Source organism: Schistocerca americana, chromosome 6, assembly GCF_021461395.2.
Source record: "Schistocerca americana isolate TAMUIC-IGC-003095 chromosome 6, iqSchAmer2.1, whole genome shotgun sequence".
NCBI lineage: Eukaryota > Metazoa > Arthropoda > Insecta > Orthoptera > Acrididae > Schistocerca > Schistocerca americana.
Genome location: NC_060124.1, coordinates 5,471,666 through 5,494,071, shown reverse-complemented (window position 1 = coordinate 5,494,071; position 22,406 = coordinate 5,471,666).

Below are 22,406 nucleotides of genomic sequence, written 5' to 3'. Positions count from 1 at the left end.
AAAGAGATCTAGTCATTTTTATTTACCTGGCCACAGGCTTAGGTAAGTCAGTAATTTTAAGACAGTTTATCGATATCATCGCAGGCATATTGCATGTGTCTTTGTACAGACATGTGGAAGCCCTTTGGGTAGCCATAGAGTAGAAATATCTCTGGAGTGAGAATTGCTTTCGCGGATGTTTCAACATTAATCTGCGATTTTCACATTATCTCTGTATTTCGCTGTTACCATTAGCTCTCTGCCGCGTACGAAACATAAATATTAGACTTTTAGCTAGATCATACAGTTTCTTTATTTGTGATACCAGTAAAGAATTACTGTTGTTACAACAGATGGAAAGAGAATGACGTGGAAGGAGAAAAAGTTTGTTGTATGATTACGTTGGTGTATTGTGCTTTTTATGCTGAATTAAATAACAGTTTTAAATGTGTTGTTATATGTGTAAATTGTGTACTACTTTTGGACAAAGTCTTTGTCATTTGTAGCACTCCTTTCTAATAGTGAATTCCATCTCCGTGTTCTTACACATAACAGGCAATGAAAATCTACATTTAAAATGGTCAATTTATTTTGACAGTGGGAATCAAAGGCTGTGTAGGAGTGAGACTTTTTCTCTCTTGATCCATTTTTGTAACTCACATCTGCATTATTTAAGGTCAGTGAGTTTGATTTAAACCGGAATTTAATTACCATATCGCACTCCGTAACACGAAGAACCGGTTTTTGTATTTTATACAAAAAGAAAACGTTTGTGACATATTTTATCATTATCTGGAAGGGCGAAGGGACGTTTGCACAGTGAAATACAGTGCAGAAAACTGAAAGAAAATAATAATAACTCAAATTTGTGCCAGTAGCAAAGTGAAATGAAGATCTGGGAAGTATGTAAAGGTGGATAATATGAAATGGTGGATTGCGTAAAATACCAGGACATATCTGAAATGTGTTTTCTGCGCAATCCTGGTATAGAACATTTATTTTTTTTATTTTTATAAAAACACTTGCATCTTCAGACCCAAGGTATATTTTCTGCTTAGCAAGTAAACCAGTAACAAATCAACATATTGAATATGTATCGTAGTAATTGGGAACAGAAATAAGGCAAACAAAACTCAATGTAATCGCACATCTTCTTGTCCTCAAGATTTTATTATTAGGCATAAAATATTAGTACTTAATATGCCAGCTAACGCTTTCATATGTGTCATATGGTCCACTTCTCTTGATGCTATTGGATGACTCAAAGTTAACACTGACGCTGTAAAAAAAGTTTTAGAAGAAGTAAGTGGGCTGCAGTGTGATAGTGAACACCCTGAAATTTTTGCTGTGCAGACAGATCGAACAGCGGCGACGCCCAAACTGCATCTTAGACTGGAAAGTGAAAATTCAGTTATGAGCTGGCGAAGGCAACGAACGTGACTCTAAAATAATGGTTGTGGTAATACAATGATCTGTAATTTATCCTGATGTTTAACTAAAATGGGAAGGTAAATCCAAAAAGATCGTATAATATAATTAAAAGTCTCCGAAGAGTATTCTGGTGCTTACTGTGTATGAATAATGAACATGAACTACGAGAAATGCAAAGTCACCTTACTATTTAACTTTTGCTGACTACTGTATTAGAAATTAGTATTTAGAGTACATTTATCCAGCTGTTTGAATTTTTCACATGTTACGTACTCCTTAATGTTGTGAGAGCTCGCACATAACACGCACTAAGAAATACGTCAAAATGTTAACAGTAAGGAAAAGTATTTGACAGCCTGCAAAAAAAGGAATGAATAATAATCGCCAATGTTCGGCAAATTCGGCGTTCTTCGGGACATTTTCAAAGCCAGTGGGTTACTATGAAGTCGATTTGGAATGTTACCAAAGCAAAAATTTGTTAGAACAGATTTGATAATATGATAAAAATGCCTCGTGAAACCAAAATATAGAGGATAAAATCCAACGTCAAAGTCATAAATAAAGAAGATTTGCTACTTTGACGTAGTACTTTCATCCATACATGTTTTAAATCAACAGATCGCCTATCTCTTCAGTGCTAACGTCAAAGAATAACAAACCGTTTCTGCTGGTGAAATCTCTGAGTTCAATTAGGGTTGCTGCGGCGAAATCGCGACGATTCGATGATTGTCACTCCAAGCATCATCTTGTAGCGAAGTCAGTGGCAAGTGTCACAGAAATAAGAAAAAAGGTATGTGCATTTGGACTGCAACACTTACTTGCAAAAGAACGGCATGATCCTACATTTAGTTCTCGAGAAATAAGTCTGTTCCTTTCTCGGTATGAAATGAAAATAGCTACACCAAATCCACGAAGCTTACGAAGGGAAACAGTCTGTACTAGTGATTAAAAGAAATTAGAGATGTACAGGGCGCTTTACGGATAAACTCAAGCAGTCCGGAGAGCTTGAGACAAGGGTGGCAATGTATATTGACAACACGAAACTTGAATGCTCATTTAGAAATATTTCTGCTCTATGGTGGCAATGTGAGAAACAACTCGGAAATGCACGAAGGTCAATCATTCTATGGTGGGGTTCCAGACTGCATGGGTAAGCAGCCACGATAATTTTCACAGCTTTGTCATCAAAGTGTTACACAGTCAGTGGTGCAGATTGTTAAATACTGGCTGCAGCAATGAAGTTCCTGTATATTACTTTTCGAACGCGTAGATATATTTCTGTTTAACGAAGTTCCCTCTTTAAATGTATCTGTGTGAGTTGCATCACAAACCTAATGAATTGTGTGTTTTCATAAATAAACGCACTTAATATTAGGAGGCTACAGTACTGCTATAATTTCATCGATCCTCCACACTCAGCACGATTCCGGCTCATGGTTTGGTTTATTTTCACTTTTTTGTGTAGAATTCAGTTGTATCTAAGTATTATTACAGCCATCGATAGGCATTTGCGGCGCTGCGTCAATCAAAACACTGGGTATGTGCACTATAGAAAGAGTAATTCAGTCAAGTCGCTGCACGAAAGTTAGCCAACTTGGAACTTAAATCCTTCATTGAGCTGCTTAGCACCTCTGCAAAGCAAAGTTTGAGCTAAATTTTCTCTGCTCTCAGTCAAAATTTAACAATCCTGACAGCTTTGTTTACATGAATTGGATTACATGAATAGGCCTCTACGTGACCACGTACAGTCAATTTTGTAGATAACTAAAGTGATGTAAAAAGCATGTAAAAACAAGTGAAATGTATTTTTTACGTTATTCCTATATTCCTTGACCAGTCATGCACAAGAAAATAATTATTAATGATCGTTTAGAAAAGTTCCGAATGAAGGGTTAAACACTGAACGTTATTGTGTCTTTGTTTGCCGCCGAAGTTAATGCTGCCTTTATTCGTGCAAGAGATACATACAGTTTTGCGGAATCGAATACATGTTTTTAAATTACCTTCTGTTACGAATATTTGTACAGTAACCTTTTAACTGTGTACGTCATCAGTATGAGTGGATTTCTACCTGATATAATACTTCCCTTATAAGTAGTGGACATGTGATGCAGTGGCCACCACACTCCCATGAAATGTAACACGCGTCATTGAAGAAAGGATAGGAGATTTAGGACACAACACCACATCGACAACGAGGTAAAGTCCTTAGAAGCCCTGAACGATTAAGAATGGGACACGAGTGCTTAAGAACGTATGCTGTGTACTTTTCCTAAGTAACCATAGGATTTTCCGGAAAGCTATTAGTATCTCAAGTTTGCCAGCCTTACAACTTCGGTAATAGCTTCAATCTGTCCACCTCTCTATCCCACTCATATTATAGTGGTATGGTTTCGGGAATGGACGGCAACTTTTTTAACTGTTACTGTTACTGAGTGTCTTCAATTAGTCCCATACATTCGATATGTGAAAGCGATGTTAATTTTGGATCTCACAAGAAAGCGTTACCTCCTTTGACAAACTGTACTTTCTCGTAGTATCATCAGTATGTACCCAGATCCTATTAGATAATTTCCGTTCATGTTCTCTTCTTCTATTCCTCCCAGGTATTCGTGTGGTACATCTGATAAGCGAAGTATCCCGTTGTGATGTAACAGTTCATTTCAACTATCTACGAAATTAATTTTCCTATCCTCAGATCCAAGTACTAAATATCTCATGAGTGAGCAGCTTTCCGGTTAGGAAAGGTAAGCACGACGTCAGCATGAATGGGTTTCTACCTGATAGAGTACTCGCCTGACAAGCACTTGACATGTGACGCAGTGATCAGTACACTCCCATGAAACTACGAGCACGTGTCACTGAAGAAAGAAAAGGAGATTCGTACTCACCGTCTCATCGACGACGCGGTAACACTGTACCATTAAGAATGGGACAAGGATGGTAAAGAATGCTGAAACTGGTTCGTAATTATTTTAAAAAATATGTAAGGGAAATGGGTGAGGTTGCATTACTTCTCTGACAATAGCTGAAGTCTGATTCAGAACAAAAGGAAAACAGAAATTTGAACAGAAAATTAAATACTCCTACCGCGAATTATAAAGAATCAATTCTCAACCATTTGACTGCAAGTTGAAAATATCCTCTGACGTCTCCTAACAACTGATCTACAATGCTCCTGTACGCAACAGACAACTTACCTCGTCTTGCTGCTACAACTGTGTGATCAGCAACATGCTAAAATATTTCAAATAAGCAATCCTGCGATTCAAGCAGTGTGCAATGCATGGACCAATTGCAAAAATTATTGCCATACTTTTATACAGAGAAAATGAATGATAAAGAGGGATTTGGTCAACTAACCTTAAATCAACGTAAAGAAAAAATGAAAGAATCCAGTAAAAACTTTAAATTTACTGTATTCAGAAAATTGATGATTCAAACGCTGACAAACTTTACACAGACTTTTAATTATTTCACGTTGTCCATACTCAATAAACACGTTCCTGGCCACAACAAAGATACGAATATGACTCGGAATGTATGCATACATATATCTGACAAAATCCCTCCAGTGCGCAAGCAACCAACAACTTCGTGCAGCGAAAAAGGTCAACTACTAAAAAATTCTCAATTAATACCAAAATCTCCGGCGCTACCAGCACGTTCACGGCAGGCAGCGACCTCCCATGTCGCGCGGATTCTCTCCGCCGCACCCTGCGTCCGACCACTTCTGAATCCCCTCGACAAATACTTATTCGCTAATATTCGCGATTATAATATCTGAGACTCAGAGTTTGTGTATGCACACAGCAGAATCATAGACGTCCAACTTTCAATGTGTACTGTGTCCTTTCCCTAAGTAAGCATCCGGTCATCCCCCTCAAATGGTTGAGAGGAACCATGTAAAACTTCAATGCCCTTGTTTAAAGGAAATCACTGATACGAAGCACGAAGCACCTACACCAGAAACGAAGAGTATAATGATGCACGGACACTGTGCTTAAAAATTTTGCTTACGAGTACCATATTACTGTAAAAGTATGTATAAGCCTATCTGAATATTTATTTACGGAATGAAGTTCCGTAAATACTGGATCGATACTGGAATCATATTCATATTCGTCAAAGCATATTCATATTCGTCAAAGCATACACGTCACAATGATAGATGATGCAAGATATCGACAAAAGAGACTAAGACGCAGAAGAAATATGTATGGTAAACAATAACCTTTGAATAGTCATAATTTGAAATTTCTTGTAAGGTTAAAATTGTACTCTTGATCGGAACTCGAACGCTGGATACTTTGGAATTCGTGGGAAAATGCTGTGACGACTGAGGCACCCTCACGCCTTTACTTCCAACAGCACCTGTGAAAGTCGGAAGTAGGAAGGTGGAAGACAGTTGCACGAAGGGAAAAGTATCCTCGCTCGGGTTCTGATCCGGCGCACAGTTTTAATCTGTCAGACAGGCTGAAATCGGCGCACACTCCACTGCCGGGTAAAAATTGGATCTGGGGGTATGTTTCGCTTTTTAAGTGAATTGTGTCCTTCTTACCGGTAATCGGCAGTAGTTGAAATGACAGTATCAATTACATGGTAATTGACAAACTCTGCAAACTTTGCAGAAAAGGAACTTGAAACTTCTTATGGATGTAGATCACCACTAATGGCGAAGTATTTCGCCTCCATTTCGAATTAAACCTCGGGAAAGCGTGAGGCCTTGCAAAGTGTTGGCACTCACTAGGTATCATCACCTGGAAAGGATTTGATTCAATACTTAATGAAGAATGCAGCACGCGAGCTCTAATACAATTCCGCTGTATGGACAAAGATTGGACCCTTGCGGCGGTGTTTCATGAATGATAAATTCCTCGCTTCTCTCCAAATGAAAACACGTCTTTTGTCACTTCTAAACTAACCTATAATTCATCCAACAGAGAAAAGTCATATGTTCTTTGCGTTCTACGGTAAACGTTATAAATTAAATTGTAAACGAGTCGTGGTATACTCAACGGCAGATGAACATGTTGGTAGCTGCCTTTTGAAATAGCCATCTTCAGCAAGTTACGAGACACAAAATGAACATTCTTTTGACTTTCGCCGTTCTACGACGAAACCTGGGCTGTTTCTCAGTGTACTGTATAACTAATTTGAATAACGAACGACGAACATTTAAATACATTGAAAGGGTATCACTTTTCCCCTTTCACTTTCGCCCCCAACAGGTCGTGATTTGAGCACATAATTTCATTGTATCTCGATACTGTGTTACCAAAGTGCCACAGAAAAGGAATGGACGAACTATGTTCTTTTATTTCTCAGTGCACATCGCTGGCTAATCCTCAAGTGATCTCGTTGTCTCAGAAATTATATTTCTCAGTTTTGTTTTCTTTTGGTGGTTGATTTCGTTGTTGAGTGGCTTGGGATGGGTGATCTGCTCAGGTGATGGAGGAAGCTTTCATAGGTGCTGCCTGTACAGTGCCAAGTTTTATTCCAAGGATAGCAAATCTAGATTGAGGGGTCAAGGATGTGTGCGGTTTGCAGGTGTGGTCGGCAATGGTTGGTAGGAAGTGCTCCCCACCCCTCTCCCTATCCATTCCCGCCATTCACCGGAAGCGGGATTGGTCGCTGCTGACGCCATGTTGGCATTAGGACGCTGCGCCGATGACGGCCGTTGACTCTAGTATGTGCTCCGCTGATTTTCCTGATGGCAATGGTATTGCGTATAGAATATTTAAGCTGAGTTACACACTAGTCCCTTCGTCTTCAGAAAATATTATGAGCAACTGTGAGGACGACTTTTTTCATTTACTTGCGTAGGAGAACTGAGTAGGAACGACTTAATCGTCCAGGTGCCTTCGTCTAATAGAAACAGCGTGCTTCGAAGACAGGCTTGCTACTGATTCCTGCGTGTGCTAGTCTTAAGTTGAGATTATTTGCATATGGAACGCAGAATTAGGATGAGCTTGGTTGCGTTTGATTTCTTTTGAACGAGCAAGCACGAATATATGGTGAGTACTTTGAAAATCCATTGTCTCCAGCGGACTTCTTGGTCACTGCTTGAACAGAGAATCCGATTTCATATGAAGCTTGAGAGTGTAGATAATAAGTTGAAATAAATGAGTGTAGAATTAAGCTGAGTTTACTCGTGTGTGATATCGTTTGTACGTACAAGTGCGGTATACAGTGACTACTTTGAATTATCAGTTTCTTTGGCGGACCTCGTGGTAATTGAGTGCACAGACAATAATTCTGGAGAGAGCATGCTTCATCCGAATCCAGTCGAGTTTCGCGAGTGCGAGTTTAACTGATATTTCACAGCATGTGGCTTGATTAATTAGTCATGAATTTTTGTTTAGGAGGGAAATCTATTGCTAAACAGCTAATTTAATTTTATGTAGATCTTGACCGTGTATGTGAAAGAAATTGATCTGTTAGGGGACTGTGAAAAGTAGCGATATTGTCACAGTTTCATTTACGGCCTGTGTAAACTGCCAAATTAGGGAATAGCGCGCTTGAATATTGCGAGTGGCCACAGTCCTGTTCTGCTTTTGCTGTCTGCCTTAAACTGTCGGGAGTGTAGAAGACCTATGTGAGATAATATATGCAAATGTTTAATTGAGGAAATAACTTTTCTCCGTTCCTAGTACAGAAAAACATTGTCTTAGAGGTCGTCTGTTACATGGAGAAAGTGAATGAACTCATTGTTTTCCGCCAAGAGCGGTATTTGCTAAAGTAACAATCACCAGTTTACGATGTAAATAGGAGACCAGTAGTTTTAGTAGCCAAAAAATTAGAGAATCTCTACAACCCTCCAAGAAGGGCTTTCCCGAGTAAATAAATTTTGAAAATGTTCAAAGAACATGGAGGGATTTCCATTTTCCTTTGCAAATATAATTTTGATCGATTTGCAGCATTTTGTACCCCCTTTTTGTACCCCCATGACCACCATTATCTACAAACCAAGACCGGCACACGGCATGAGGACGAATAAGAGGGACGTGGACAATCCAATACTGCAGTGAGTAGGTCACTTTGCGTAACTTTCGTTGATGTAAGTTCACTTAGTTTTTGAACCTAAATAGTAGATGGTAATGAATTCACTTAGGGGCAGTATATGTCCAATCTATCCTTGTTTCAAGTTCCGTGTTGGGTACGCACTAGACGTTAATATTCGATGTTGTCTCGGGCATGTCTGCAAACCACGCCGAACTTGTCTACGTCTCCCATCTAAGACAGTTTTTAATACACAAAGGGAAGATATTCGTTGTTAAGATTCATAATAAAACTTTGTCTAGTTAAAATAGAGTCCCAGATGAGGTAAAGGCATTCCAACAGCCCACTGTCATCAGGGCTACGTGTGTCTAAGTTTTGCTGATACTGAGTGATCTTATAGGTAGGCAATTTCATTAAACTCGAATTCTGCCACATCTTGCAACGTTGTAGTGTTGATTTTCTTGGTGCATGTTATTCTCTTCAGTTTACCAACAACCTGTCGAGAATGGATGAGCTGATCTGTTCATTTATTTTCCTCACACATAGCTTTTCCAGTTCCCTAGTAACCATAAGTGAGTGAATGTCAGTGTGCTCCCTGCCGCCGTTGGATAAGCAGCTGAGCAGCAAGTCGTATACTCCTAGCTCACTCGTTTGTTACATAGTTTAATTCTTAATTTCTTTGCGTGTTTTTGGTACTTGCATTGTTTAATTCATAAATTTCGGGCGTATTATAGTATTTGAGAGTGTAGCATCGTGTTTTAGTACCTGAATAGTGTAATTTCGCTTAGTCTCCTTCCGCTGCTGAGCAGCGTCAGCAGTGCGCAAGTAGCAGCATTACTGCATTTACTAGGCAATCTTGTATTTCAATAACCGTTTAAATTTTGTCGATTTGTTTGCGCTCTCTGTAGATTAGTTCAGACGTTCTTTGCAAACAGTTTTTAGCATGGATAGGGACTGCAACTGCTGTGTTCGGATGCAGGCTGAGTTGGCATCCCTTCGCTCCCAGCTTCAGGCAGTGTTGGCTTCGGTCACACAGCTTGAGGCTGTTGCCAATGGGCATCACTGTGGGGGTCCGGATGGGGGTTTGTCGGGGACGGCCAGCTCGTCCCACGCATCCCCTGATCGGACTAAGACTGTGGTTGCCCGGGATACTGCCCGCATTGAGGCTGATCCCTCACCTGTGGTAGAGTGGGAGGTCATTTCAAGGTGTGGCAGGGGGCGAAAGACATTCCGGAGGGCTGAACGGAAAGCCTCTCCAGTTTGTCTGACCAACCGGTTTCAGGCTCTGTCTCAGGCTGATACTGATCTTCGGCCTGACATGGCTGCTTGTCCTGTTCCAGAGGTTGCCCCTCAGTCTGCAAGATCCGGGCAGTCGCAGAGGGTGGGCTTACTGGTAGTTGGGAGCTCCAACGTCAGGCGCGTAATGGGGCCCCTTAGGGAAATGGCAGCAAGAGAGGGGAAGAAAACCAATGTGCACTCCGTGTGCATACCGGGGGGAGTCATTCCAGATGTGGAAAGGGTCCTTCCGGATGCCATGAAGGGTACAGGGTGCACCCATCTGCAAGTGGTCGCTCATGTCGGCACCAATGATGTGTGTCGCTATGGATCGGAGGAAATCCTCTCTGGCTTCCGGCGGCTATCTGATTTGGTGAAGACTGCCAGTCTCGCTAGCGGGATGAAAGCAGAGCTCACCATCTGCAGCATCGTCGACAGGAGTGACTGCGGACCTTTGGTACAGAGCCGAGTGGAGGGTCTGAATCAGAGGCTGAGACGGTTCTGCGACCGTGTGGGCTGCAGATTCCTCGACTTGCGCCATAGGGTGGTAGGGTTTCGGGTTCCGCTGGATAGGTCAGGAGTCCACTACACGCAACAAGCGGCTACACGGGTAGCAGGGGTTGTGTGGCGTGGGCTGGGCGGGTTTTTTGGTTAGATGGCCTTGGGCAAGTACAGAAAGGGCAACAGCCTCAACGGGTGCGGGGCAAAGTCAGGACATGCGGGGACCAAGCAGCAATCGGTATTGTAATTGTCAACTGTCGAAGCTGCGTTGGTAAAGTACCGGAACTTCAAGCGCTGATAGAAAGCACCGAAGCTGAAATCGTTATAGGTACAGAAAGCTGGCTTAAGCCAGAGATAAATACTGCCGAAATTTTTACAAAGGTACAGACGGTGTTTAGAAAGGATAGATTGCATGCAACCGGTGGTGGAGTGTTCATCGCTGTTAGTAGTAGTTTATCCTGTAGTGAAGTAGAAGTGGATAGTTCCTGTGAATTATTATGGGTGGAGGTTACACTAAACAACCGAACTAGGTTAATAATTGGCTCCTTTTACCGACCTCCCGACTCAGCAGCATTAGTGGCAGAACAACTGAGAGAAAATTTGGAATACATTGCACATAAATTTTCTCAGCATGTTATAGTCTTAGGTGGAGATTTCAATTTACCAGATATAGACTGGGACACTCAGATGTTTAGGACGGGTGGCAGGGACAGAGCATCGAGTGACATTATACTGAGTGCACTATCCGAAAATTACCTCGAGCAATTAAACAGAGAACCGACTCGTGGAGATAACATATTGGACCTACTGATAACAAACAGACCCGAACTTTTCGACTCTGTATGTACAGAACAGGGAATCAGTGATCATAAGGCCGTTGCAGCATCCCTGAATATGGAAGTTAATAGGAATATAAAAAAAGGGACGAAGGTTTATCTGTTTAGCAAGAGTAATAGAAGGCAGATTTCAGACTACCTAACAGATCAAAACGAAAATTTCTGTTCCGACACTGACAATGTTGAGTGTTTATGGAAAAAGTTCAAGGCAATCGTAAAATGCGTTTTAGACAGGTACGTGCCGAGTAAAATTGTGAGGGACGGGAAAAACCCACCGTGGTACAACAACAAAGTTAGGAAACTACTGCGAAAGCAAAGAGAGCTCCACTCCAAGTTTAAACGCAGCCAAAACCTCTCAGACAAACAGAAGCTAAACGATGTCAAAGTTAGCGTAAGGAGGGCTATGCGTGAAGCGTTCATTGAATTCGAAAGTAAAATTCTATGTACCGACTTGACAGAAAATCCTAGGAAGTTCTGGTCTTACGTTAAATCAGTAAATGGCTCGAAACAGCATATCCAGACACTATGGGATGATGATGGCATTGAAACAGAGGATGACACGCGTAAAGCTGAAATACTAAACACCTTTTTCCAAAGCTGTTTCACAGAGGAAGACCGCACTGCAGTTCCTTCTCTAAATCCTCGCACAAACGAAAAAATGGCTGACATCGAAATAAGTGTCCAAGGAATAGAAAAGCAACTGGAATCACTCAATAGAGGAAAGTCCACTGGACCTGACGGGATACCAATTCGATTCTACACAGAGTACGCGAAAGAACTTGCCCCCCTTCTAACAGCCGTGTACCGCAAGTCTCTAGAGGAACGGAGGGTTCCAAATGATTGGAAAAGAGCACAGATAGTCCCAGTCTTCAAGAAGGGTCGTCGAGCAGATGCGCAAAACTATAGACCTATATCTCTTACGTCGATCTCTTGTAGAATTTTAGAACATGTTTTTTGCTCGCGTATCATGTCATTTCTGGAAACCCAGAATCTACTATGTAGGAATCAACATGGATTCCGGAAACGGCGATCGTGTGAGACCCAACTCGCCTTATTTGTTCATGACACCCAGAAAATATTAGATACAGGCTCCCAGGTAGATGCTATTTTTCTTGACTTCCGGAAGGCGTTCGATACAGTTCCGCACTGTCGCCTGATAAACAAAGTAAGAGCCTACGGAATATCAGACCAGCTGTGTGGCTGGATTGAAGAGTTTTTAGCAAACAGAACACAGCATGTTGTTATCAACGGAGAGACGTCTACAGACGTTAAAGTAACCTCTGGCGTGCCACAGGGGAGTGTTATGGGACCATTGCTTTTCACAATATATATAAATGACTTAGTAGATAGTGTCGGAAGTTCCATGCGGCTTTTCGCGGATGATGCTGTAGTATACAGAGAAGTTGCTGCATTAGAAAATTGTAGCGAAATACAGGAAGATCTGCAGCGGATAGGCACTTGGTGCAGGGAGTGGCAACTGACCCTTAACATAGACAAATTTAATGTATTGCGAATACATAGAAAGAAGGATCCTTTATTGTATGATTATATGATAGCGGAACAAACACTGGTAGCAGTTACTTCTGTAAAATATCTGGGAGTATGCATACGGAACGATTTGAAGTGGAATGATCATATAAAATTAATTGTTGGTAAGGCGGGTACCAGGTTGAGATTCATTGGGAGAGTGCTTAGAAAATGTAGTCCATCAACAAAGGAGGTGGCTTACAAAACGCTCGTTCGACCTATACTTGAGTATTGCTCATCAGTGTGGGATCCGTACCAGGTCGGGTTGACGGAGGAGATAGAGAAGATCCAAAGAAGAGCGGGGCGTTTCGTCACCGGGTTATTTGGTAACCGTGATAGCGTTACGGAGATGTTTAATAAACTCAAGTGGCAGACTCTGCAAGAGAGGCGCTCTGCATCGCGGTGTAGCTTGCTCGCCTGGTTTCGAGAGGGTGCGTTTCTGGATGAGGTATCGAATATATTGCTTCCCCCTACTTATACTTCCCGAGGAGATCACGAATGTAAAATTAGAGAGATTAGAGCGCGCACGGAGGCTTTCAGGCAGTCGTTCTTCCCGCGAACCATACGCGACTGGAACAGGAAAGGGAGGTAATGACAGTGGCACGTAAAGTGCCCTCCGCCACACACCGTTGGGTGGCTTGCGGAGTATCAATGTAGATGTAGATGTAGATGTATCTGGAACTCGAATGTTTCTGCGGGCAACCAGAGTTGGCATGCTTAGTGTTTAACCCTTGCAAACTTAACAATGTGGGAATGTTTAGCAAAAACGAAGGATGAGAGCGAAGATTGACCTTAGGAATGGACTTCGTCGTCTTGTACAGACACAACGAGATTCTTCTTCCCTCCATCTGTCTTGAAAGTGGAGATACCTTGTTGCAGGGGCCTCACTCTCTCAGCACCTGGGTACATGAGAGGTCATGCTATTGCGAGCTACCTTTTTCGGTGGAGGATACTGAAATGTCGGCAGAAGTGCCAACACCGTGTTGTTTGAGGAAGCCGAAATGCACGCTATAAGCTCACGCAGGATGGCTTGAGGTCTGAAACAGGATACTTAATGAATGCTATAAAGAAAAGTACGTAGCTTCTGGAATACTTAACTTTAATCCACAATTGGTGAACATTGGTCTTGTTACTGTACATGCTTCATTAGATACATAGCAAAAGATAAATGGCGCCTTGCTAGTTCGTAGCAATTGACTTAGCTGAGGGCTATGCTAACTATCGTCTCGGCAAATGAGAGCGTAATTCTCAGTAAACCGTTCCTAGCAACGTCGGCTGTACAACTGGGGCGAGTGCTAGTAAGTCTCTCAAGACCTGCCGTGTGGTGGCGCTCGGTCTGCTATCACTGACAGTGGCGACACGCGGGTCCGACATGTACTACTGGACCGCGGCCGATTTAAAGCTGCCACCTAGCAAGTGTGGTGTCTGGCGGTGACACCGCAGATACCGTCATTTGAATGTAGCAATTTAGTGATAGAAGTGTTTAATCCATTCTAATTCATCCTCATTTATGATCGGAAATGCTTCCTCATTTGATTTCATTCACTAGAGTAGTTTGAATTGCACTGCTTCGTTCAAACTATAAACCACCACACCGTGATTTTAGCACTGTCTGCTGTTAAGTCACGTATCACGTGATCAGTTTTGTGTATGGTTCAATAATATTTTCATGGGTTTATTTTGCCCCCGATATCGTGATCTCTGCCTGCTATAATCCCATGTGTTCAGTAGTTCATAGCTGTTGAACAACGTTGCTATGTGTTTTGTACTGTTTGAAACTCTGTCCCTAACAAATACCCATTGGATCAGGTAATTTCTACCCGATAACGATGTTTCAGATTTTTGACAAAATGTTTTCGACCATGTGCCTTTGATGCAGCGATATCCACAGCCCCTCGCGTTTGTGCTATGCTTGTCTTAGTCGTGCCGCGTGAGGTGGCGGAATGGTTAGCACATGTTACTCACATTTCGCAGGATCGCGGTTCAAATCCACTTCTGACCGTACTGACTTAGGTTTCCATGGTTTCCCTAAACTGCTTCTGGCAAATACGAGGATGGTTCCTTTGAAAGTGCACGGCTGATTTCCCTTACCAGTCCTTGAAGCGTTAATTGTGCACTGTGTCTAATGACCTTGATGACGACAGGTCGTCACTGCTTAGTCTTCTTCCCTCTGTCCTTGCTAGTATGGAGGATTAAGTCGTTGCACATTCCTTTTTTAAATAACGAATGGGCGAAAATAACGTGATTTTATGCCCCACGATGGGACTCTGACGTCACTGATCAGTAGCTGACTTCAACCCCGATCTTCCATGCTGGCATATTGCCCAACCATGATATGCTGAGGGACGCGAATTCAGTAATCAGCAATGAACCTGTGCACCTGTTAGTACAACCAGGTTTGCTTCATAATTGTACTTCAAGATGTCGTTAGAAGTAAGTCAGTTCTTTCGGTTGAATAAACCGTCACCTTCTACAATAAAAGAACTCCACCAACTTCACAGTTAATTTTTCTGCTATCCGTACCATTACCCATCAGTCCATATATTCCTTCTCAGAAAAAAAAGCATGCTGTATTAAAATAGATTTTTAGAAGACAATAACAAAAATGATAGAGGTACAATACGATAAAGACTAGTATGATTTCTGTTGCCTTATCTTCTCTGACATGCTTGTTTAGACTTACATTATCCATTGTGCACACTCGCAGATTTATTCATTTGAGCCATATCCGTTGTACCACAATATTTTGATGATACAAGAATACAAACTAGCGAATGCGGCATAACCGGAGGTGGACGCGTTCGTCAATTTTTATTGAAGAAGTCACAAGTTATTTCATCCTCCCTTTAAGAAGCGATCTTCCAAAGGATTTATTCATTAATTGTAATCAATTTCTTGGACCACTTTTTATGTGGCGACTCAGCTCAGGTACTAATCTTTTTTGTTTCCTACACCCTCCTCTTATGTGGCAAGCCGTGCTATTGATCTACTCAAATCCGAGGATGTTTCAAGAAATAGAAAATAGTTTATCAACCACAAGTTTTTTCAGCATTTACGCAATTCTGCTTGTGTTGGCCCAGCATAGATTATAATCATCGTTATCAACGTTTTGGTTCAAATGGCTCTGAGCACTATGGTACTTAACATCTATGGTCACAAGTCCCCTAGAACTTAGAACTACTTAAGCCTAACTAACCTAAGGACATCACACAACACCCAGTCATCACGACGCAGAGAAAATTTCTGACCCCGCCGGGAATCGAACCCGGGAACCCGGGCGTGGGAAGCGAGAACGCTACCGCCCGACCACGAGCTGCGGACATCAACGTTTTCATAGAACATTTATTTGTTTTCTTTTCCATGAATTTTATTGGTGTTTGCGCATACAGGCGAACATTTTTATTAGAAAGTTTTCATTAAAATAAATTAATATTTTGTAACATTAGCGAGCATATTTTCAGTGTCTTGTAATGTGTGTATTATCATATACAAATGCACATGAATATTTTTAGGATGAAAGGAATAGAAAGGAAATGGGATGAGAAAGAGATGGCAGGGAAATAATGTCTTTCAGTCGCACAGGGCATTGCGAAAAATGCAACGTCAAGAGTTGAAAATTAGTGCATGACAGGGTCTAGAGCGCGGATGGTTCGTTTTTCTAGAACGATTGCCTGAACCGCCTGGGCCATCCAGACACTCTTCTCGTCACATCCAAATTCCAAACTTCTCGCTCGCCGGACCTCAACAATCCTCGCCGGCCGGCCGGGGTGGCCGAGAGGTTTTAGGCGCTACATTCTGGAACCGCGCGACTGCTACGGTCGCAGGTTCGAATCCTGCCTCGGGCATGGATGTGTGTGATGTCCTTACGTTAGTTAGGTTTAAGTAGTTCTAAGTTCTAGGGGACTGATGACCTCAGAAGTTAAGTCCCATAGTGCTCAGAGCCATTTGAACCATTTGAATCGCCTCCTTTAAACTCCCTAATAGCAGATTTCTGTTTCCTGAAGAGTATTGACGTCGTTTGTGCATCCGCACTCCAACGTTTTCATCAAACAGTCGTCGTGTCCATAGAATTAAGAATATGACTGCTGTCTGTTCCGTTGGCCATGTCTAATAGAACAGTCACCACTCATATCTGCAATTCTATCAGCGCGACAGTTGTTTGATGAAACTCCCACGAGAAGCTGAAATTTGCGAGTAGGGGTCTGACGGACGGAGGTAGTTGCGGTGCGGCGAACGAGAAGTTGTTGGGTCCAACGGAAAGCGTGTCCGGATGGCCGAGGCGACCATTCAAGTTCGAGTCACAGTCCGGAAAAAATTTTCAAATCTCGCTGTTGCATTGTTCCAGTTCCCTAGGCGGCTGGAAGTCATTATATCCTTTATACCTCTTTCCCATCCCGTTTCCCTTCCATTTCTCCCACGTCAATTATTAATGCGTGTGTGCCAGATGCTCCGTAGCAAGTGGTGTCTGTTTCGTCGGACATGTTCAAGAGAACAGACACTACACATATCCTTATAGTGTGTGACGAAAAGTAGGAGCAAAGAGCATTGTTACTTGGTCGAAGACAACAGGTTTAGTTGCTGTGGAGAGTGAACAGATTACCGTTTTCGCAGAGACAGAGAAGTGTGTTGAGCCTGCCAGTGAAGGTATAGCCGACATTGAGGCATCGTCAGGACGATATTAAACCCTCCACGAATTTTAGTAGAGGGTATTCTTTGCTTCCTAAACCAAGTTGGTAGAAGATTTTATTCTTTTATTTTGTACATTTAGTTGAGAGTATGTCGAATCCAAGTTTCCGACCTTTACCATCCTCGGGATAACTTTTTATGGCAAAAGAAAGAAACGAAGAAATTTTGCCACGGTTTTCAGATTTTCACCTATTACTCGGAAATTATGCGTCTTACTGCAAATGTTACCTACACTAGTATGAGAGAGAATTAAATTTTGCGTCGAATAACCTACTTAAATGTCAAAAACGGTGTAGCCGTTTGGCCACAAACAGTTGTTAAAATGTTTTTTTTATTTTAATCAGCGTGACTAAAATGTCGGCTACAACATCTGTAACTCATTAATGGCTACTAAAAACGAAAAATGTCAAGTTATCGGAGTTGTAGAGCAGGGAAATTTACATTAAAAAAGCAGCTAGTTTTTCAATTTGGAGGTACTATCAACCCTCCATACAGTTGAAAGCCAAAGTAATTTCATTTTGCTGCTCTTTTTTAAGTCAAAATTATTCAATGAAATGAAATTTCCAGTGGGAAGACGGCCTGACCTTGAAGTATTACTTGGTTCTTTCAATTTGACATCAGTTATTGGTTTTCCTACACGGATGGTACAGGAAAACAGCACACTGATAGATGACGTTTTCTTAGACCAAGATAGATTCAATCAAATAAAAACTTTTCCTGTTAAGAATGATCCGTCTGATTATGATGCACAGCTAGTTATTGTATATGATATAGCTCCATACAGCAACGCAATACATTCCTCCAAAATAGTGCGTTCCATTAACGATTTAACACTTCAAAATTTTAGGGAAAGTTAGACTGGAATGAGGTGTACAGGGAACGTGGTGCTAATTTAAAATTTAATCTGTTTCATGATACCTTTGTGATTATATCTGAAAACGTTTCCCTAAGAAAATAGTGAAATATAATTGTAACAACCCATGTAAAAAGCCACAAATTACTAAAGGGATAGAAATATCTTGAAACGGAAAATGGAAATGTATCTTATAGCTAGGAGGAGTAATGTACCCGAAACAATGAAACATTATAAAAGCTACTGCACTGTATTAAGAAAAGTTATTAAAATGTCCAGAAGTATGTGCATTATGTCTGAGATTATTGCATCTGATAATAAAATTAAAACAATCGGCGATATTGTGAAAAGGGCACTGGGCAACCGAGAGCACAGGAAGACTGTATTTCTATCAAACACAATGAAAAGTTTGTTAACAAGGAGTCAGAAGCACAAAACATTGTCAATAATCATTTTAAGTGTTCTAGAGAAAATAGCTTCCAGCTATTAATTAAAAAATGCAAGGCAGTATATGTAAGAGGTAGTACCTACGCAATTTGATAAAATTGAAATTCAACCCACCTTTCGTACTGAAATTTGGAAAATAAGAAATTCACTCAAAAGTGAAGCTCACATGGAATTGATTGCATTTCCAACAGAGTACCAAGTGCTTGTTCTCAAGATATAAGTAGGATTCTCAGCCACATATGTAATAGCTGACTGAAACAGGGAATTTTTTCAGATAGACTGAAATACACTGTTGTTGAACCATTACATACAAAAGGAGATAGATCTGATGCTAACAACTACCACCCAATCCACGTCTGACAGCTTTATCCAAAATTGTTGAAAAATTCATGTATTCAAGAGTAGCATCACATATTTATAAAAATGAAGTACCAACAAAATGTCAATTTCGTTTTCAGAAAGGCTTTTCAACAGAAAATGCTATATATGCTTTCACTGATCAACTATTAAATGCAATGAAGAACCGTACATCACACATTGGGATACCTTGTCATCTCTCAAAGGCTTTTGATTGTGTGAATCATGAAATTCTTCTGGATAAGCTTAAGTATCATGCTATGAGTGGGACAGTGCACAAATGGTTTAATTCATACTTAACTGGAAGAAAGAAGAAGGTTGAAATTAACAGTACAGATAATCTACTAAAACCAGCAGAGTCCTCTAATTGGGGAGATATCAAGAATGATGTCCCACAGGGTTCAGTTTTGTGTGCCTTATTGTTCTTAATATTTATTAACGACTTGCCACTCTATATTCATGAAGATACAAAGCCAGTTCTTTTTGCTGATGATACAAGATTAGTAATCATACCCAAGAAGCAAGATTCAGCTGAGGAAATTGCCACTAATGTCTTTCAGAAAATTATTAAGTGGTTCTCTGCAAATGGACTCTCACTAAATTTTGAGAAAACACAGTTTATACAATTCTGTACAGTAAATGGCATAACACCTTTGATAAATATAGACTATGGACGGATGTCTGTTGCTAAGGTAGAATACTCAAAATTTCTGGGTGTGTGCATTGATGAGAAATTGAATTGGAAGAAACACATCGATGATCTGCTGAAATGGTAAGGTTCAGCTACTTGTGCTATTAGGTTTATTGCAAATTTTGTTGATAAACATACCAGTAAATTAGCCTACCATGCCTTTCATTCACTGCTTTCAAATGGCATCATACTTTTGGGGCAATTAGTCATTAAGAGAGAAAGTATTCATTGCACAAAAGCATGTAATCAGAATAATAGCTGGAGTCCATGCAAGATCACCTTGCATACATTTATTTAAGGAACTCGGGATATTCACAGTACTTCGCTATATGTATATTCACTTATGAAATTTGTCATTAATAACCAATCACAGTTCAAAAATAATAGTGAAGTGCATAGTTACAACACTAGAAGAAAGGATGATATTCACTATTCTGGATTAAATCTTACTTTGGCACAGAAAGGGGTGAATTATGCTGCCACAAAAATATTTGGTCGTTTGCTAAATAGTATTAAGAGTCTGACAGATAACCAACCAACATTTAAAAGCAAAATAAACGAAATTCTGAATGACAGCTCCTTCTACTGAATAGATGAATTTTTAGATATGAAGTAGTAACTGTAAAAAATAAAAAATAAAAAGTAAAATAAAAAATTAATTAATTAATAATTTTGTGTAAAGAAATCTTATGTTAAAGTCACACGTTCCACATCATTACAAAATGTCGTATTCATGATCTATGGAACAAGGATTAATGTATGTATGTATGTATTATGTAATGAGCACATATATATTTCCAATGTTCATTTGTATTTTTATTTTGTTTTATTTACCCGTGCCTTAAGTGGTAAGAGTGGGTTGTTACATGAAAACCAATTACATAGTAATGGCCATTGTGTATTTGGTAAGAGTAACATAAAAAATAGTATAAATGAAAAAATAAAAGGTAGTTAGATGCATTCGGTTCATTTTAAAATAAACGTACAATAACTGTGAAAGTGTGACACAGATGGCAGCGCTATTCATCAACATGGAACTCTAACGGCAGTGGCGAGAGTGAGGACTCTTCCAATAATTAAATTGGTGACTTTTCATTACAGGAACAGAGTGTAATCTTTTGTTTTCTCCGTTTACATGGTTTACCCGACGGAAATAGATCGTCAGTTGAATGCGACTTTTGGTGATAGTGTCATGGATGTGTGTAATACACGGTTGTGGTTGCGACTGGTCAAAGAAGGTAGAAAGCAATGTGATAACAAACCAAAACAATCCTGACTTCACACCAGCTGATCTGATAACGTGGTCAAGAGAGTGGAGAAAGTTTTGGAGGATTGCTGAATAAGTGTGGAACACATAACCTCCAAAGTAGCATTTCCGTAGGATCTGTGCATACAATCCTACATAAAGACCTGAAAATTCGAAAAATGTCCTCCATATGGGTGACCAGAATGCTGAAGGATGAGCATAAGGTTGCATGCATGGCATGTTGCTGGGAAATGTTGACGGTTGATGATACAATGAATGATACATTCTTTTCATCGATTGTGTTAATGGATGTGCGTTTTTAAATCTTGAATTGAAGTACTAGCCAGCTCCGTGGTAAGCACACAGACACATTGCCACAAAAATTTTTTGGGTAAGTACCAGTGCTGAAGAAAACGTGCATGTTATATTGTAGGACAGAAACGGCGTAATCATTCGTCAATGCGTTCCAAAGAGCATTACGGCTAGAAGTGCATCCTATCAAGATCCTCTTTAAGAACAAACTCAGGAAACGGCCAAGTAAGTTTGCGTGTGTGCTCTTTCAGCAAAACAATGCACGAACGCACCGTAAGAACGGGGCACTGCTGTTTCTTCGTGTCAACAGAGCTTTGAAGTGACTTCTCATGCTTCTTACTCACCTGGCGTGGATCCTAGTAACTGCTGGCTGTTTCCAGTGATGAAAGATTCTGTCTGTGGTTGCACATGAACCGTCTATCCCGCTACTGGAACAGGGATTTTCCAGTAGTCAAACTAGACTACTAGAGAAGCGTTCGCAGTAGCCGTGGACTCATGCCGACAATATTGTGAAAAATGTGTACAGATGCAGGGAAATTACGTCCAGAAGTGAACCAAGTTTTTTTGTGTGTTTAGTTTCTAAGAAAACATATCAGACGTGCTATAACTAGAACGCACCTCATAATTACTCTGTATTATAACTGAAATATGTGATTTTGTTCGTAATTTACCTACGAACCTGTTAACTTTATTCGTTAATTTTATTTGAAAATCAGAATTTCTCGTTATTATCAGTTAAGAAATATATTCCGGATAGCTCTCCAATAGAAGGGCAGTCCCGGTTCATTTTTTTCTCCTAAGACACGCCATTATGAGACGATTTAATTAGAGTCGTTTCATTGATATCTTGAATACTTTTAGTGCTGATTTTCGTGATGCACGTAATTTACCAACAGCCTCTGGAGAAAGGGTGAACTGACAGGTTCAGTTATGTCGTTCATACACCGCTTAACTAGTTCCTACGAATTTTATATGTGGTCATGAGTGAGAGTATACTGTATGTGTGTATCTGGAATTCAAATGCTTCCATGTACAAACAGAGTTGCCATGTATTGTGTACGTCCTTTTCCAACCTTACATTGTGTGAAGGTTCAGCAAGGAAAGACGGTTGAGAGCAGAGTCAAAGATGAACAAGCCGGCCTGACATAACAGACAATTCTCCCCCTCACCCTCTTCTAAAAGATGAGCTGTTTTGTGTCAGGCATCATGTTTCTCATATTTTGGAGCTGGGGCAAGCAGACGGGCTCGTGACAGGTGTCTTGT